Source organism: Camellia sinensis, chromosome 5, assembly GCF_055761805.1.
Source record: "Camellia sinensis isolate YWXY chromosome 5, ASM5576180v1, whole genome shotgun sequence".
NCBI lineage: Eukaryota > Viridiplantae > Streptophyta > Magnoliopsida > Ericales > Theaceae > Camellia > Camellia sinensis.
In genome coordinates this window covers 39,418,358-39,439,357 of record NC_138965.1, presented here as the reverse complement: position 1 = coordinate 39,439,357, position 21,000 = coordinate 39,418,358, and the positions used below count along the sequence as shown (strand labels likewise).

The 21,000-nt window shown below is 34.7% G+C and overlaps 1 long non-coding RNA gene and 1 pseudogene across 1 annotated transcript; both read right to left on the bottom strand.

The window, feature by feature from the left end:
• Positions 1 to 3,022: 3,022 nt before the first annotated feature.
• LOC145790577 (uncharacterized) lies at positions 3,023 to 5,211 on the bottom strand. Its single transcript, XR_014329402.1, has 3 exons — positions 4,942 to 5,211; positions 3,964 to 4,017; positions 3,023 to 3,296 (listed from the first exon to the last, which is right to left on the bottom strand). It is a non-coding gene; the product is annotated as an uncharacterized LOC145790577 (long non-coding RNA).
• Positions 5,212 to 11,457: 6,246 nt separating this feature from the next.
• On the bottom strand, positions 11,458 to 18,531 carry LOC114273004 (disease resistance protein RPV1-like; annotated as a pseudogene).
• Positions 18,532 to 21,000: the final 2,469 nt, after the last annotated feature.

The window sequence follows — 21,000 nt, the reverse complement described above, 5'->3', positions numbered from 1 at the left end:
CAACATTTGCCTCTTACCAACCTCATACCATCACAAAGGAGACCTATACTTCCTCCCATACAAAACCTCATAAGGAGCTACTCCCAAACTAGAATAATAACTATTATTATACACAAACTCCATGAGCGGCAAATTATCATCCCAAATACCTCTCCACTCTAAAGCACAAGCCCTCAACATATCCTCAAGGGTTTGAATAGTCCTCTCCGATACCCCATCTATCTAAGGGTGGTAAGCTGAACTAAAATTTAACCAAGTACCCATAACTGACTGTAACGCACCCCAAAACTTAGACACAAAACGAGGGTCCCGATCTGACACTATTGACACAGGTGCATGCAATCTAACAATCTCCCTCACATACAACTGTGCAAATCGAGCTAGAGAATAATTCATCCGAACTGCAATAAAATGTGCTGACTTGGTTAATCTATCAACAACTACCCAAACTGCATCGTGATTACTACTAGTACGAGGTAATCCACACACGAAGTCCATGGTAACATGATCCAACTTCCACTCTGGTATAGGTAAGGGTTGTAGTTTCCCCGTAGATTTCTGATGTTCTACTTTAACCTGTTGACACACCAAACATTAAGCCACAAATTTTACAATATCTCCCTTCATATCATTCCACCAAAAATGTTCATGAAGATCCTGATACATCTTAGTGCTTCCAGGATGAATGCTATAACTATAACTAGAACTATGTGCCTTCGTCATAATCTCCTTCCTCAAATCACCACCAACAGGAACACAAATTCGGCTACAGAATCTAAGCAGCCCATCATCACTAACCATAAAGTCTACATGCTTACCCTCTACCATCTCTCCTTTAATACGCTCATACTGGGGGTCAATCTCCTATGCTAAACGAATTCGTTCTCTCAAGGTCGACTGAACTGTCAATTGACTACAATAAACCCTATTACCAGGTGTAACAACCTCAAGCCTCAAACGTCTCATGTCTTCCACCAAACAACTCTCAATAGACAAAGCAGCTATATCTCCAACTGTGACCTTCCTACTCATGGCATCTGCAACCACATTTGCCTTCCCCGGATGATATAAAATATTCACATCATAATCTTTTAGTAACTCAAGCCATCTTCTTTGCCTCAAATTTAGTTCCTTCTGTGTGAAAATATACTTCAAACTCTTATGATCAGTGTAAATCTCACATGACTCTCCATACAAATAATGTCGCCAGATCTTAAGAGCGAAAATCACTGTTGCTAACTCCAAGTCGTGCGTAGGATAATTTCTCTCATGTACTTTCAATTGTCGTGACTCTAAGCAATCTCCTTCTTATGCTGCATGGGCACACATTCTAAACCCTGTCGTGAAGCATCACTATAAATCACAAAACTACCACCACCTGTAAGTAAGACAAGGATTTGAGCTGATATCAACTTTTGTTTAAACTCTTGGAAGCTACACTCACAATCATCATTCCACTCAAACTTTACCTCTTTCCTAGTGAGATTTATAAATGGCAAAGCAATACAGCAGAATCCTTCCACAAACTATCTATAATATCCAGCAAGCCCTAGAAAACTACGTACCTCTGTCACAGAAGTAGGTCACGGCCAATCAATAATTGCTATCACCTTCATGCTATCCACAAATACCCCATCTTTACTCACTACATGACCCAAAAAGGATACACTGCTCAACCAGAATTCACACTTCTTAAATTTTGCATACAGTCTTTTCTCCCTAAGGATCTAAAATACTACCCTCAAATACTGCTCATGCTCCTCCTTACTCCTCGAATAAATTAGGATGTCATCAATAAACACTACCACAAATTTATCCAGTTGGGGTTTAAATACTCTGTTCATTAAATCCATGAATGTGGCTGGTGCATTTGTGAGACCAAAAGGCATCACCAAGAACTCATAACGCCCATAACGGGTTCTAAAAGCAGTCTTAGGAACATCCCCATTCCTTACCTTCAACTAGTGATAGCCTGACCTCAAGTCCATCTTAGAGAATACCTAAGCTCCTTGCAATTGGTCAAATAGGTCATTAATACATGGCAAAGGATACCTATTCTTCACTGTGACTTTGTTCGGTTCTCTATAATCAATACACAATCTCATAGACCCATCATTCTTCTTCACAAACAACACAGGTGCTCCCCAAGGTGAAACACTAGGCTTAATAAAACATTTCTCTAACAACTTCTATGACTGAGTTTGAAACTCCCTCAACTTCAATGGTGCCATTATATAGGGAACTTTAGAAATAAGTGTTGTGTTGGGGACCAAGTTGATGGAAAATTCTACCTCGCGATCTAGAGGAAATCCAGGTAGATCCTTTGGGAAAACAACAACACAAACACTCACAACAGGCAACTCCTCTAACTTCTATTCTGGCAGTTTAATACTCACCACACAAGCTAAATAATCATGACACCCTTTACTTAACATTCGATTAGCCTAAAGGAAGAAGTAAAACAGATAGAAGACCCTTTCCTATCCCCCTAAAAGAAAAACTCAAGTTGTCCTAGCATAGCAAAAACTACCCCCATTCTAGAACAATCAATAGAAGCATGATGCTTCGTCAACAAATCCATCTCCAAAATCACATCAAAATCTTTCATCTCTAAAGATATCAAATCCACTAGAAAAATCCTACCATCCATCTTTATCTGACAAGATCTACAGACATTTCTCAACACTACTGTTTCTCCTAATGGATTACACACGGTAATACAAACATCAAAGGCTCACAAAGAATCGAAAATCCGTGTAAATATCTAGGTACCAACTCTTAACCTTCAAAATGAAATCAAGAACGATTCAACACAAGTTTAAACAAAACTAACTTAACCAAACACTACTAAGTACTATAGGGACTCGGACCTCGTCTAAATGATGAAATGCATGGTATGTAACTTGATAAATCTATAGCTCTGATACCACAATTGTCTCACCCCAAATCCGGGCATGACCGGCCGTGGCCCACAGGGACTTAGCCCAAGGCACACGTAAGCCTAAACACGAATCCAATCACATTGAACAACTGAACAATAGTCCAATAATAAATAACCAAAACTCAATCCAGACATGCCACAATTATAAACGGCAAAATCAACCGTAATCAAAAGCCATCCAAACTTATGGGATATAAACAACCCACATAATAAAATGATTCTAAATGAACTTCGATAAGAATAAATATAAATATGCACAAACTTGACATAACACTCTAAACTAAAGGAATGCCCTAGAGGTCCATCCAATTGAGTCCCCGCTATGCCATGAGTCCACTCTAAGTCCTTCTAACACCTGGAAGTGATAAAAACTAAGTCAGCTGATAGCTCAGTGAGTAGCAACATGGATAGTAAATACAGTTTTGAAAACAAGGATAAATTTCAAAATAAGATATATATCACAGAAACTAGATTGGCATACAGTTTGGTAAATACAATCTGTTTCAAAAAGAATGTTCCACAATTCAACACTTAAAATACTCACGTCTCGCAAGAACATGATAAACGACATTTTATTCCACTGTGTGTGGTGACTCTGGCCACTAGGGAACAGATCCGGGTTGGGCCGTGATGACTCTAGTGCTCAACGATTGTAAGGAACAGACCTTTAAAAACAACTAGGTGACCTTCAATCGGATCGTCTTTGAGAAAAGGCCCAGGTGCCACCCTGAGGATGACTCTTAGTTCGGTATTGGATCCAACGGGGCTTATAGCCTGAGAAATGTGTGGCAGATTATTGTTTTTATTGGTACCCAGAAAATTATTGTGGTTCATGTTATAAACATGAGACCAAAACAAATATTTTACAGTATGCCAAGTTCACACGTGTTTCAGAAATAATTTGATTCAATTGATAATATAATAATTTATCAAAGCAGTTTAGTCTTGAAACAACAATTTGATTTTCCAACAATTTAGGGTAGGGAAACATTTATAAAAATACGTAGCATGAAACTACTCACCTGGAAACGAAATAATATAATCCTCGAATAGAGTATGAAAGTCCAACTAGTGCCCTGAACCAATATGAAAACTACACGTCACTACTAATTTAAAAATACTAAAGAATACGAACCAAGTAACCCCAAACTAAAGCGCACTAACACGGCTCAACCCAACTCACCGTTACTCTTAAATATTACCTAAGTTTATGTTCTTCAAGGTCTAAAATCACCCAAGACATAGGTTCCGATCGAAACTTAATTAATTGTGACTTTAAGATAAAACAGAATTTCAAACAAGCCTTCCCAACCTGTTCGCTAACTTTGAAAATTACAAAATCCACTCCACGCTATTCGAAAAATTCCAATAACCTCCAGATATGATCTAATATATCCTAAGTTTCAAACCCAATTGGTTTCACTTGATTTTCTTATCAAAATAATTTTCTACAATTTATTATATCCAAACAGGTTGTTTTCTGCAGCACTTTAAAGAAATTGACGGTTCTCTTAATATACACGAGCAATCAATGCAAGGCCAAAAACGTACGAAACTAGACTTGTAACCGGTTCTAATGACACTAATTTGATAATTTTTGGATTTATACCCAAAGAGAACAACAATCCCGAATTTACTGTTTCGGACTGGTTTTCTGGACAGATTTGAATACCTCAATTTATATGGATTTTGACCCCCAAAAATTATGAAACAAATCAGATATACAATTCAATGTGTAATTGATCTACTGTAAAAATTTCAGATTAAAATTCATCCGTTTGATATGGTTTCTTGATTTTTAAAGTTTGCGATTCTGTGCAGAATTTTTTTGGATTGAAAATTACACCCAATCTTTACACATAAATTTAGCTCCTCAAGTTTCTTAATAGGATATCTATATACACAATACATAAACCTACAACCTCTCCATGAATGAATAAAATAATTATAGAATAAGGATAGAACAAAGAAAGAAGAGAAGAAAACCTAAGAGGGCTAACCTTTGATGATCACACACAACACAACACACCCAAAAGTTCTTTGATTGCAACATCTTCTTCTTTTTTTCCTTCTCTCAAACCTTCTCCCGTGGCTGCTGTGTTGTTGCCCTATGTGGTGAACAAATAATAGAGTAGGGTTTGTGTTTATTTTATTTTATACTAGTGTTGGGCAACATAGGTCAAATAAATATATAAATATACAAAACATATATATAAGTTATATGCAACTCAAATGGTAAGGGTTTTATATATTAACCTTGTGGTCTAGAGTTCAAGTCACACCCTCCTCTCTCTATATATATATTTTTTATAATAAATCTTGCCTCTAAATTAAATGCTTTCACCACAAATTTATTTTAAGTTTTAAATTAATTAAAACATCCTCCAATAATATTTAATTTGCACCTTAGAATTCACCACAAAAATATTTGAGATTGTAATATTATTATTTAATTATTTACTAAATTTTTATATTCGGGTTCTCACATGCCACATCATCAAGTTTTTGAATCAACATATATCAGGCTCCTTCTCTTTTTAATTGATAGTTAGAGAAAGACAAAAAAAAAAGAAAAAAAAAAAAAAGAAGAAGATTTTATTGGATAAAAACTTTATATGGGACTTACCTTACACAATCTCACTAAATAGAACTCATTGGTAATTATTCATTTTTTAAAATTACTTAGAGTTTGCAAAATAAATTCTAAATTATTTAGATTTAAAGAATTTGTAATTTAAAAATAGTGAGTTTAATAGTCAAAATGGGCAAAATCGTCTAACAATAAAAATAGTTAGAGAAAAAAGAAAAAGGAAGATTTTTTTGGATATAAGCTTTATATGGGACTTACCTAACAAAATCTCACTAAATAGAACTCATTGGTAATTGTTCTTTTTTAAAAATAAATTAGAGTTTGCAAGATAAATTCTAAATTATTTACATTTAAAAAATTTATAATTTAAAAATATTGAGTTTAATAGTCCTCATGCATTGAAGAATTTGACAAAACTGCAAGTGGTAATAAAGCGAAAGTTGGGTTCACAGCTAAAAAACCAAAAAGAAAAAAAGTTGGCTCTAAGACCAGGAATTTAGATCTTATTGGTAGGGGTGATCACGGATCAGGTTGAATCGGAAAGTTTCTCATTCACTATCCGTCTGAACTTAGGTAGATTGGGAAAATCAATTCACATTTGTCGCTTAGTTAGCAGACGTGGATTAAGTATGCTGTGTAGAAGATTCTGTATCTCCTTTCGTACACATAACAATGAGTCGACCTTTGCGCCTCAAAAATAAAAACTCAAGTCAGCATTTTAAAAATTTTACTTCTTCAAAACACATAAAGGTGTAGCCTTTGTGACTTTACTTGAATGTTGTTGTGAGTGACATTATTGAGACAAACATTCTTTTTAACAAGCTAGACAATAAGAATTGTAGGCATCAAACTTTTTCTTCCTCAAGTGAATTTTATTGCAAAAATTATTAAGAAACCAATTCCAGTCGTCATGTGAGTCATCTCGAGAAAAAACTCAAGAATTTGTGAAGGGATTCACCAAATTGAAGATTATAGATTTGAGGAAAGTCAAAATGGAAGATAGAGGGTGGAAACCGGTTCTGCGCAAGCATGGTGGCAAGGGAGGTAGGGACTCAGATCTGGGTAAGGAGATTCATACAATCTTTCTGGATAATCTCCCAGAATCTATGGATCCAAAAGGGCTGTATAACATATTCACAAATTATGGGATAGTGAAGGATGTGTTCATCCCCAACAAAAGGAGAAAGTTGACTCGATCAAGGTTTGGGTTTGTCCGATACGCTTGTCCAGTAGCAGCAAGTATGGCGGTACAAAAAGCTCATGGCATTTGGTGTGATAACAGAGCTTTGAAAGTCAAGGTAGCAGACTTTGCTCAAGGAATAAAGGATAACCACAAACCAGTAACCACATCGGTTGGAAGAAAGGACGTTGACATAAACAGCAGAGCTCCAAATATGTTACAAAGGGGTAAGTCTTATGCCCAAATATTGAGTGGTCCAGGGTTGGTACCAGATTCAAACATCATCATTCAAGCTTACGAGGAGGGCAATGGATGGCTGTATGAAAGTGTGATTGTCCGATTGAAACCTCAAAGTCTTGCGATGGAGTTCAAAGAGGAATTGAAGAACAGAGGAATGGGTAATGTCTACGTTAGAGATGGAGGGGGAAGAGATATTGTGTTAACGTTTGAATCAGCGGCTACAATGCAAGAGAAGCTCAAATCAATGGAGGGGTGGATCCAGCCATGGCTATACTTGTAAAAAGGGTGCCAGACAAAAGAATAAAATACCTGTTACAACAGCAGTCTAGAAGTTGAAACACTTGTGGATTCCAGACACACAGTAGACCACCAGCTGCACCCTCTGAATCCACAGCCATATAGGCCATCTGTTCCCCAGGCCAACACGATCTGACAAATTCATCAGTTATAGCAGGTCTCTTTGTTTCTTGAAACAGTGCCACATCCACCTTTCTTTCAAATAGAAGTTTTTTGATTTTCCTCCTTTTAATGGACTTGCCTAGCCCTCTAACATTCCAAGATAAGAGCTTCATTAAAACAAATTTACTTCACCAAAAAACTCCACAGCAGATACAGACTACTCTGCCTTACTACCCTTCTTACCCAGCCTCTCCTTATCCTTGACTTCCAGTTCCATCAATTTGCTAATTACTTCCTCATCATTCCCTTTGCATTTCAGCCCAAGCACCTTCCCGATCTTCAGAGTCGCTTCTGCCTCATTCAGGAGCAGCTGACCAGAACCCGATTTGCTTGCCATGGACAAAGAAAAACTTGTCTTTGTTTTTGTGTTGGTCTCTCACCAACTAGGAGGTTGGAGCTCATTATAGCTCCAAGCTCCTCTTTATTGATGTTTTTCTATCATATGTTTGTATATGTGATTCATCAATAAAGTGTTTCTTTTTTGCCGATCAAAAAAAAAAGTATGCTGTGTAGATTTGCGCTTGGATGCGGATCGATTTGATGGTTCAAGCTTTATTTTTTGGGTCGTTTTTTCAAACTATTTTTCAGTAAATATTTACTATTTTAAGCGCAAAATTTTTTAATCTTTATTTTTTATAATAAAAATAAATTCTCAACTTTTATATTCATAAATAAAAATTTTAAAAATATAAGTACTAAATAAAATGTCACTTTTTTAACAAATAAAGCATAAAAGCATAAGGTCATATTTTGAAAGATGTTGGCGGATTGGGTTAGGTTGGGTGGCTTTCCATCCTCGATCCATCCGAGTTTAAGCAGATTGAAAAAATTGTATCCGCATCTGTCTATTCGGACTATTGAAATTGCTCATCCTACGACAGATTGGTTTCAGTCATTTGATTTTGGCAAGTCAGAAGGATACTTGCCCAGCCCAATACTGTAGTAAATTATTTATAGTGCATCCTATAGTGTCCCCAAAAGTAGTTTTGGGACGAAAAAAAACAAAAAAACCTACCCCTATCCTTTCCCCTTTCCCCCCCAAAACAATGTCGATTTGGAGAAAATTTAAAAAAAAAAAAAGAAAAGAAAAGAAAAGGAAAAAAACCTACCCAATTGCTCTTTCCCTTTTCCTTTCCCAAAAACGACATCATTTTATAGCACTATAAAATGCATTATAGGCCGTTCACTATAGACAATTTAGATTTACGAGCAATGTCAACCAAATGAAAAGATTATTTTTAAGAAAAATATCAAATAAATTCTAGTCAATTTATATATTGCGTACAAATTAAGAATTCTTTCCTTCATATAAAACAGAAAATCACTTAATCAGCATCCTTAACATCATTGCCTACCCAATCTCACAGCTCCAAAACAACCAATTGTCGAGTTAGTGCACGAAGGTTGAGATTATAGGCCATCATAAATTCTACAATCCCTCAAACTATGGCCGAGACAGAAGACTTTTTTGCTTACCGGATGTACTGCAGATGCATTTCCAGGAACGACATTTCCATAGAGAGAGAATTGTAATTGGGATACTTCTTCACTAGTTGTTTGGCTATTCTTCCAACCACTGAAATATGCAGTTCATCGCCACCTTCCAACTGATTTTCAAACTTCCAATAACTAAACATCATCATATCCTCATCAGCTTCTGGAATGCCAAAGACATTTGGGGAATGCTCCAAATCAGACTCTTGGTGGTATTACTGATAATAGTATGTGTCCCACAATTAAAGCGATAATCCTCTTTTCGATTATTGGAAAGTGCGTAAATAGAACAAACACTCAAGCATCGGATTCTAAAATTAAGATGTGACGGCACACTAAATGTTAAAGATCCTACATTTTTAAGATTAAACCAGTCTGGAACCTTGCTTTCCAAAAAATAAGCATAGAATATATGTGGTTCATGACATCCCTGTGCGACATAAAGCATAATTAATTTACCATTACATATTGAGAGAGAGAGAGAGAGAGAGAGAGACCTGCAGGGGAACTTCCTTGCTTTAGGAGACTGTGATGCGTGTCATTGTGTATAACTGGTAGCAATCTGCATGTGTAAAATTGATTTCCATATATATTCTTCTCTTCCATGGTTAAAGGAAGTGATTGAAAAGTTACTTTCTCCAACAACGTACATCCTCCGAAGTGTAATAATTTTAATTTATGCTGCACTTCAAGTGTCCGGAGCTTTGTGCACGAGATTAAATGAAGGATCGGAAGTCGAGTATGATTTCTGATGCAAATTGGGAGGCTACGAATTGCATTAAAACTTAGATTTAAACTTTCCAATGAGGATAGGTTGCTAAAATCCATAAGAAAATAATCATCTGATAAATTATAGTTATCAAGACTCAAGTGTAGCACGGACTGTGGTAAAAGAGCCCATGAAGTTTCCATTCTTTTTCTTGGCCTCAATAGAGAAGGATAGATGAATGAATGCCATGATTTGACCTCCTTAGTGGAAGCGAGTAATTGACTCATGGCAATTCTATTTGCATGGAAGACTCCATAGTCCCCATTCCTGTTGGCTATTCCTCAAGATTTGAGCAACATGAGATGCCAAGCATTTCCAAAAACTTTAGCATAAAAATGCTTCTCGGAAGCTTCCTCAGATTTTTGCAATCTTTTAAATTGAGCAAAACAAATCTCTAAAGGAATCCAGCAGATTCATGAACCTTAACCAACCTTGCACAATTTTTAAATATCAACCACTCTAGATTGGGGACTTTCGGAAAGTAGGGAGGTATAGTATGGCAATGGGAATGACTAAGACCAAAAAATTTTAGTGACACGAGAAGCTGTAAAACAAGACAATATGCTACCATCAATACTTCTTTTAGTTTTCATATGAAATTGAAATATATATATACATATCTAACATACCCAAATTATTTGGAAGCTACTATATCTCATGTCAAGAACAATCAGTCTCTCCAAAGGGAAATCACGGGGTATGGATTTGAAAGGGAATCCATGCCAACATAACTATCGTAATCCTTTAGGAAAATTTTCAAAGCTTCCACTTATTTGTACATAATTTAGCTGCAAACATTTTAATTTGTGCATCCTTGCAAATGCATCAACTTCCAAAGCTATCTGATTTGAATTTTCTAGATCAATGCCTACAGTTTGCTGGAATAAGATGCCAAAACAATATCTTTTAAATGAGTTGCCTACATTTGAGAACAATTGTGTGTCGAGGATTTCTTCATAACAACGTTTTCTATTGACCTCAAAGACTGTCCTGACTTGTTTATCTTCCTTTAACAAATTCATATCAAGTATGAGGCCTTCAATTTTTCTTGTCCCCTAACAATGAAGGAGAGGAGGATGACATTGATCAATAAAAGTAATGTCATAAAAAGATATCTGAACTGAATTCTCAAGCCTTTTTTTATTTGAAATTAAAACCACTACAAGAAAATACACATTTGGCGACTAAATTTTTAGTCGCCAAAAGTGATTTTTTAGTCGCCAAAAGTCCGATTTTGGGTTTTCCCGACTTAATTTTTTAGTCGCCAAAAGTCCGATTTTGGCTGCACTCCCGGACTATCTAATAATCACCCTCAAATCAAAACACTCACCAATGTGGCTCATAATTTCATAAGTCCAATTATCACATTATTCTGGAAGATTTTTTGTATAAAAAATTTGTTTTTGTATCATTTTTGGATAAATTACACCACTGATCTCTCGAGTTTGAGAGAAATTTCATTTTTGTCCTCATAATTTAAATTTCAACAATTTGATAATCACACTTTCAATTTTGTTACAATATGGTCCCTCCATCATGTGTTGTTTATATTTTAAACGAAAAAAATTGCATGCAAAACTAGAGGAACCTAATTTTGAACTCCACTTTGATCCCTCTAGCTTTACACATATTTTTGGGTTTCAAATTCTAACAGTAAGTGACAAAGGAATCACATTGCAACAAAATTGAAAGTGTTAGAACCAAATTGTTTAAAATGAAATTAAGGGACTAAAGCGATACTTTGCTTAACAACAAGGACTAACAATGTAATTTACCCATCATTTCTCAATAGCAAATAACATCCCTACACAAATACATACAAATAAACAAGAGTAGTAAAGTTAATTCTTACAGAATTTTCCCTTAAGACATGAAAGGAATCCTTATGATTCTAGAGTCTACTACGCTCTCCTGGTTCCTTAGGTGATTCTTGACGAACAAGTTCTCTTCCCATTTCTTGAATCAATTGAGGCATCGTTAACTTTTTACGATAATCAATCGTTAACAAACATCTATCAATGAGATTTTGAAACCCAACCGTTGTAACGCTCCCCACTACTTGCTAGTCCAAGTAACCTGTGGGTCAACTAATAATACCCAAAAGTTTAAGTCCAAGTTACTTAATAACAAGGTAGTAATGATTTATACGTCCAAGATCACCCATGCAAACTTCTAATGTGGGACAGGGTATTACAAACTCCCCCACTTATAAATCCTCGCGTCCTGGCGAGGGTCTATAATCAATCAGAATACCATGACAAGCTCGTGGCCAGCCCAAAATAAGTGGCTTACATGGTTGTGTGCATGGGTCGGCTCTGATGCCATTTGTAATGCCCCAACCCTTCACACGTCATCGATATTGTCCGCTTTAGGCCATACCCGCACGGATTTGTTCTTTCAGTGGGTCACCCATCTCAGAACTAGGGGAGTTCTACTAGGGATTTCACCACTCAGGAAAAGGCCTCGATGCTATATAAGGGTCCAGGTTTTTACTTTTATAGCCTAGAAACTCCCTCTCCATTCTTCATGTGAGACATCGGGACCTTACAATCGTTGTGTAAAAATCACATCCATCTAGGATTTTGATTGCCCAATTTTCGTTTATCCCAACAAAGAAACAAGCAACATGAAGGAATAAATTTTTGTCATGATCATCTTGTAAAGAGTCAAAACTTATTTTGAGCTTTTCAAGGATTTCAGTATTAGGAATTTCTTTCAATTTCTCTAATTGACTTTTCCACACATTTAAGCTTTTGCCAGATAAAGAAGAACCCAAAATTTTTATAGCTAATGGAAGCCCTCCACAATGGTGAACCACCACTTTTGAGTACTTCATAAAACCATCAATGGGATGGCTTTGCCCAAAGGCATGCCAACTCAAGAGCTCCAATGATTCATAATAATTCAAATTTTCAACCTTGTGCACCTCGCAAACTTCATGAGCCTTTAGCAATTGCAGACGCCTAGTAGTTATGATAACTTTACTACCTTGAAAAAGCCGGTCTCGCATTCCATGTATTGCATCTAATTGGTCCACTGTATCGACATCATCAAGCACTACAAGAACTCTTTTGCAACATATCACATATTTAATCTTAATCCTTCATCAACACTATACAAATTTTCCTTTCTTCCTTTTAAAATATCTGGAAGAAGTTGTCTTTGTAAACGGAATAAGCCATCTTGCTGTTTAAAAATTTCTCTTATATTTGCAAGAAAGCTACTTCCTTCAAATCTTGAGAAGTTAGAATTATATAGAAATTTGGCTATGGTTGTCTTTCCTATTCCAATAAGAATCACTAATCCCACAAATTGCGACTATACCAATATTGTTGAACTTATCTTCTAACCAATGCTCAATGTTTTTTGCTCGAGAATGTATTCCAATCAAAGTAGGGGGAAATGCCCAAGATTGTGCGACTTAGTTTGTCTCCAACCACTTTTACAATTTTATGGATAAACCTTGACTCGAGCCTAAAGATTGCAATCAAGATTGAAAAGAAAGCACAATAAGAATGCCATGACTTGAACTTAGTTACAAGTTCTCATGCAGTAATGAACAAAATGATTGTTACTATCTTTGTTTAGGCAATTGGTGGCGTCTCAAATGTAAAGAAAAGAGTTTTGACAATCATGGTTTTGAAACAATAACCCTTTTTCTAATATAGATTGTTTTCCCCAATTTTGACATTTTTATATAGTATTAGTAAGCTGTGTTGTTAAAACTTTTGAGAATGGGCTTAATTTCCAGAAGAAATGTCGTCATTGGAAATGAATAACTAGATGTGATATTTTCAAATAGCTTGAAAGGGAGGAGCATCTACAAAAACCATAGCTAATTATTTCAATTTTTATTTATATTTTTTGGTTTAGTTAAGAACTTTTTTGTAAGGCTCAAACATGAGCCAAGTTCAAAGGAATCGAACTTATAGGATAGTAGGATTTCCCCTCAAGAAAAATTTAACTATTGTGTTTAAACCTCAAGAAACTCACAAAAAGAAATCATCCAAAAAATGAACCAAATAAAACTCAATCCAAAACGCCCTTGTGTAAAATACTGTTATTAACGAAATCCCCAAAAAAGGGTAATGCAAGTGATGCCTAACTAAAAAACAACTTGGTAGGAAATTACCCATTAGCTTGATTTTGTGTATTCATCCCTGCTAAATCTGCAGCTTTTCCAGTGCTGCCTTCCATTTTTCCACTTTGACCATCCATTCAACTCTTCTTTCACTCCTTTCTGTCTGGAATCTCTCCTCATTGCATGTGAATGCTTCTTTGAAATTTCCCATTTGCTTCCTCACATGGGATGGATCAATGTGATAGACGATAGGTAGAACTACATGTCCAGTGGTTTTCCTACGTTTGAGAATCATCACAAGCTCATCAAGACACCAACTTGAAGATGCATAGTCTTTCGAGAAGACAAGTATTGAAATCCTCGACCCTTGAATTGCTTTCTGCAATTCAAACTTAATATTTTCTCCTCTTTCAATGTCGTCGTCATCTTTGAAAGTGCGAAATCCTGCATGCACCAAAGCTGTGCAGAGGTGATCAGTAAACGTCTAGCTAGTGTCTTCAGCTCTGAAGCTCAAGAACACATGATAGCTACAACGAGAATTGGAAGAGGTGGCTTCTTGGGCTCCTACCATTGCCATTGTATTAAAGCTCAACAAAGACCAATGAAGGACAAAAAGGCTATGGGATGAATGCGATCTGTCAAGGTGCGCACAGTGGATATTTAAGTAGTTATATCACACCTTGCTAATTCTTTTGCACCAAATGTGAATCTGACTTTCAGTAGAGACCTTTTGGAGGCATGGAGGACGCTGCTACGAAGGTAGGGTGGGTAGATGGGGGGAAGCATATGGTAGTCAAAAAAATGGAAAGAATGCAAGTGGTTGTAAAGTGGGATGTAGCTGCTGAGAAAGTCAAAAACCATTTTTTTTTTTTTTTTAAAAAAAGAAGCCAAATCGACATTATTTTAAAATTCATTTTTGAAATTTAAATTAATTTTAACTTATTTTTCAACTCATTTTATTTTGTGAATTTTTGTTTTAAAAATACCAACTTCAATTAAGTTATTAACTTTTTATTTTTATTTTTAGTTTTTTAATTTGTGTCTTGGAAAAGTTGTAAGTGATTTTTTTATAAAAAAAATAACTTCGTTTTGCAAAATAAATTCTAAACTACTTTGATTGTGCTTTAAAAACACAATTTTAAAGTTGAAGTGATTTTTTTATTTTTTATTTTTTACTTTTTAGAAAAACAAAGTAATTTTTTGAAATAAATATTTGATGATAGGTCTTACTTTCTATAGATAATGTTATATCTATCGAATTTGGATTTGTTCTAATTATCTAAATTTGTGCATGCCGGTTATCCGGATGAATGCCGGTTGATGAGGATGATGTTGGTCATATGAATGGTCTTCCAGCTTGCCTAATTCGGATAATTAGGCCGAGCTCAAATTCAATGGATAATCATTTTTCTTTATAGAGTTGTTTGAAGTTAGGTCTTGCTCTAGATATTTTATTTCAAGAGTAGTGCTACCCATATATTTATAGTAACAAATTCATCTACAATGATGTGGCATAGGAGTTGGGTCCAAAATCATTAAATGTGTAACAAATAAAAAGTTGACACATACTCTGTCACATCATTATGGGTAGAATTATGAGTACTTTTCGCGAGTCTCATACATTTTTCCTATTTCAATAAATCTTAGTTGAAAAGAAAATTATTGGATTCTCCGACTGCATCATGTGGTAATGTTATCCACCAATCACCAAAGGCCTTGTCTCCATGTTTCAACACAAAATGGTGAGTCTCACCCCTTCCACTAATCATAACTCTCTGTGGCATTTCTTTTAATTGAAGTGGGCACATTTCATGACATTCATGTGACATTTACTTTAATTTTTATTATTTCAAAATTTTATAACTTCATCACTTTTATTATATACATTAATTTTTAATAAAATTTATATATTTGGAATTTACACAACGAAATCTATCAAATAAGATTAACACTAAATATAAAATTTTGTTAAAATAAACTATTATTTTTTTTTCAATGTTAAAACTAGAATATTTTCTTAATTATGCACAACAATGTTTCAAGCAATTGTTTCAGCAAAAAAATATTTTCTTCTTCTATACAAATTTATATTAAATATTAGTCATTGATAGATTTCGACTAATAAATTCTAAAAATATAAATTTGATAAAAATAAAAAAAAACAAAAAAAAAAAAACAAATGTGAAATATGAAAATTGTGACATTTTAAAATTTAAAATGCAAAAAAAAAAAAAAAAAAAAACAAACAAAATGTTGCCACATCATCAAGTTTTTGAATCAACATATATCAGGCTCCTTCTCTTTTTAATTGATAGTTAGAGAAAGACAAATAAAAAAAGAAAAAAAAGAAGAAGAAGATTCTTTTGGATAAAAACTTTATCAGCAATGCTACAGACCCCCACTGGGGATGACCCCCAGTGACCCCAGTGCCACGTGTCGGCCTGGGGTTGGCTGAAAACTCAAAAAAAAAAAAAAAAAAAACTGTTTTTTTTTTTTGGACCAATGGGAGGTGACCCCCAGTACCCCCACTGGGGGTCCAAAGCTTTATTCAAACTTTATATGGGACTTACCTTACACAATCTCACTAAATAGAACTCATTGGTAATTGTTCATTTTTAAAAATTACGTAGAGTTTCCAAAATAAATTCTAAATTATTTAGATTTAAAGAATTTGTAATTTAAAAATAGTGAGTTTAATAGTCAAAATGGTCAAAATCATCTAACAATAAAAATAGTTAGAGAAAAAAAAAAGGAAGATTTTTTTGGATATAAACTTTATATGGGACTTACCTAACAAAATCTCACTAAATAGAACTCATTGGTAATTCTTCTTTCTTAAAAATAAATTTGCAAGACAAATTCTAAATTATTTACATTTAAAGAATTTATAATTTAAAAATATTGTGTTTAATGGTCCTCATGCCTTGAAGAATTTGACAAAACTGCAAGTGGTAATAAAGCGAAGGTTGGGTTCACAGCTAAAAAACCAAAAAGAAAAAAAGTTGGCTCTAAGACCAGGAATTAAGATCTTATTGGTAGGGGTGATCACGGATCAGGTTGAATTGGAAAGTTTCTCATTCACTATTCGTCTAAACTTAGGTAGATTGAGAAAAATCAATTCACATTTGTCGCTTAGTTAGCAGACGTGGATTGAGTATGCTGTGTAGATTTGCGGTTGGATGCGGATCGATTTGATGGTTCAAGCTTTATTTTTTGGGCCGTTTTTTCAAACTATTTTTCAGTAATATTTACTATTTTAAGCAAAAAAATTTTTATTCTTTATTTTTTATAATAAAAATAAATTCTCAACTTTTATATTCATAAATAAAAATTTAAAAAATATAATTACTAAATAAAATGTCACTTTTTTAACAAATAAAGCATAACGTCATATTTTGAAAGATGTTGGCAGATTGGTTAGATTGGGTGGCTTTCCATCCTCGATCCATCCGAGTTTAAGCAGATTGAAAAAATTGTATCCGCATCTGTCTATTCGGACTATTAGAATTGCTCATTCTACGACGGATTGGTTTGAGTCATTTGATTTTGGCAAGTCAGAAAGATACTTGCCCAGCCCAATACTGTAGTAAATTATTTATAGTGCATCGTATAGTGTCCCCAAAAGTAGTTTTGGGACGAAGAAAAACAAAAAAACCTACCCCTATCCTTTTCCCTCCCCCCCCCAAAACAATGTCGATTTGGAGAAAAAAATAAAAAAAAAAAGAAAAGAAAAGAAAAGAAAAGGAAAAAAACCTACCCAATTGCTCTTTCCCTTTTCCTTTCCCAAAAAGGACATCATTTTATAGCACTATAAAATGCGTTATAGGCCATTCACAATAGACAATTGAGATTTACGAGCAATGTCAACCAAATGAAAAGATTATTTTTACGAAAAATATCAAATAAATTCTAGTCAATTTATATATTGCGTACAAATTAAGAATTCTTTCCTTCATATATAACAGAAAATACAAAGCAGAGCCACTATCAATATAACTGATTCGTATCACTTAATCAGCATCCTTAACATCATTGCCTACCCAATCTCACAGCTCCAATACAACCAACTGTCGAGTTAGTGCACGAAGGTTGAGATTATAGGCCATCATAAATTCTACAATCCCTCAAACTATGGCCGAGACAGAAGACTTTTTTGCTTGCCGGATGTACTGCAGATGCATTTCCAGGAACGACATTCCAATAGAGAGAGAATTGTAATTGGGATACTTCTTCACTAGTTGTTTGGCTATTCTTCCAACCACTGAAATATGCAGTTCATCGCCACCTTCCAACTGATTTTCAAACTTCCAATAACTTAACATCATCATATCCTCATCAGCTTCTGGAATGCCAAAGACATTTGGGGAATGCTCCAAATCAGACTCTTGGTGGTATTACTGATAATAGTATGTGTCCCACAATTAAAGCGATAATCCTCTTTTCGATTATTGGAAAGTGCGTAAATAGAACAAACACTCAAGCATCGGATTCTAAAATTAAGATGTGACGGCACACTAAATGTTAAAGATCCTACATTTTTAAGATTAAACCAGTCTAGAACCTTGCTTTCCAAAAAATAAGCATAGAATATATGTGGTTCATGACATCCCCGTGCGACATAAAGCATAATTAATTTACCATTACATATTGAGAAAGAGAGAGAGAGACCTGCAGGGGAACTTCCTTGCTTTAGGAGACTGTGATGCGTGTCATTGTGTATAACTGGTAGCAATCTGCATGTGTAAAATTGATTTCCATATAAATTCTTCTCTTCCATGGTTAAAGGAAGTGATTGAAAAGTTACTTTCTCCAACAACGTACATCCTCCGAAGTGTAATAATTTTAATTTATGCTGCACTTCAAGTGTCCGGAGCTTTGTGCACGAGATTAAATGAAGGATCGGAAGTCGAGTATGATTTCTGATGCAAATTGGGAGGCTACGAATTGCATTAAAACTTAGATTTAAACTTTCCAATGAGGATAGGTTGCTAAAATCCATAAGAAAATAATCATCTGATAAATTATAGTTATCAAGACTCAAGTGTAGCACGGACTGTGGTAAAAGAGCCCATGAAGTTTCCATTCTTTTTCTTGGCCTCAATAGAGAAGGATAGATGAATGAATGCCATGATTTGACCTCCTTAGTGGAAGCGAGTAATTGACTCATGGCAATTCTATTTGCATGGAAGACTCCATAGTCCCCATTCCTGTTGGCTATTCCTCAAGATTTGAGCAACATGAGATGCCAAGCATTTCCAAAAACTTTAGCATAAAAATGCTTCTCGGAAGCTTCCTCAGATTTTTGCAATCTTTTAAATTGAGCAAAACAAATCTCTAAAGGAATCCAGCAGATTCATGAACCTTAACCAACCTTACACAATTTTTAAATATCAACCACTCTAGATTGGGGACTTTCGGAAAGTAGGGAGGTATAGTATGGCAATGGGAATGACTAAGACCAAAAAATTTTAGTGACTCGAGAAGCTGTAAAACAAGACAATATGCTACCATCAATACTTCTTTTAGTTTTCATATGAAATTGAAATATATATATATATACATATCTAACATACCCAAATTATTTGGAAGCTACTATATCTCATGTCAAGAACAATCAGGCTCTCCAAAGGGAAATCACGGGGTATGGATTTGAAAGGGAATCCATGCCAACATAACTATCGTAATCCTTTAGGAAAATTTTCAAAGCTTCCACTTATTTGAACATAATTTAGCTGCAAACATTTTGATTTGTGCATCCTTGCAAATGCATCAACTTCCAAAGCTATCTGATTTGAATTTTCTAGATCAATGCCTACAGTTTGCTGGAATAAGATGCCAATGAGTTGCCTACATTTGAGAACAATTGTGTGTTGAGGATTTCTTCATAACTTGTCCTGACTTGTTTTCCATTGACCTCAAGGACTGTCCTGACTTGTTTATCTTCCTTCAACAAATTCATATAAAGTATGAGGCCTTCAATTTTTCTAGTCCCCTAACAATGAAGGAGAGGAGGATGACATTGATCAATAAAAGTAATGTCATAAAAATATATCTGAATTTTTTTTACTTGAAATTAAAATACCACAAATGTAGTTCATAATTTCAAAATTTCAACTGCCACATCAGTATGAATCATATTTTTTGGGGTAAATTACATTGACCTTCCTTCAGGTTTAAAAAAAAAAAACAATTAAATCCATACTTTTGACATAATTACATTGTCCTCCAATTTAGTAAAGCTAAACTGACTAAAATTAATGCAGATGGTGAGTAAATACTGAAACAAACAATATATATATATATATATAATTTTAATGAAAAAAGGATTACAGTATCATTTTTCATTCATACAGTTATCAAATTAATGATGAAAAATGGCCTAACTGTTATGTGAATTAAAATCTCAAGGGAGACGGTGTAGTTAAATCAAAAGTGTGGGGCTAACTGTACTTTTCTCAAACCTCATGGGATATGAGTGTAATTTGCCCTTTCTATTTTTGGTACAAATATTTTGTTTATGGATCATTTTCCGATGTAATAGCATTCCATACAAAAATAAAAACAAATAAACATGTGGAGAAAAGTTAATACTTACAGCATTTTCTCTCAAGACATTAAGGAATCCTTACAATTGCAGAGTCTATTATGTTCTCCTGGCTCTTTAGGTGATTCTTGGCAAACAATTTTCCTTCCCATTTCTTGAATCAATTGATGCATCACTAGCTTATATGTTCATCAATTTTTAGCAAACGTCTACCAATGAGATTTTGAATCCCAACTGTTGTGAAAAAATCACATCCATCTAGAATTGTAACTACCCGGTCTTTGTCCATCTCAACAAAGAAACAAGCAACATGGAGGAATAAATTTTTGTCATGGTCATCTTGTAAAGAGTCATAACTTATTTTGAGTTTTTCAAGAATTTCATTTTTAGGAATTGTTTTCAATTTTTCCAGTTGACTTTTCCATACATTTAAGCTTTTTCTAGACAAAGAAGAGCCCAACACTTTTATAGCTAAGGGAAGTCCTCCAAAATAGTCTGCCACACTTTTTGAGTCTTCCATGAAACCATTGATGGGATGGTTTTGCCCAAGGGCATGCCAACTAAAGAGCTCTAAGGATTTATCATAATCTAATTTTTCATCCCTCTACATCTTGAAGGCTTCATTTCAAGTATTGCTTTTAATGATCCAGTTTCAAGTATTGCTTTTAATGATCCAGTGTATCCACATCATCGAGAACTATG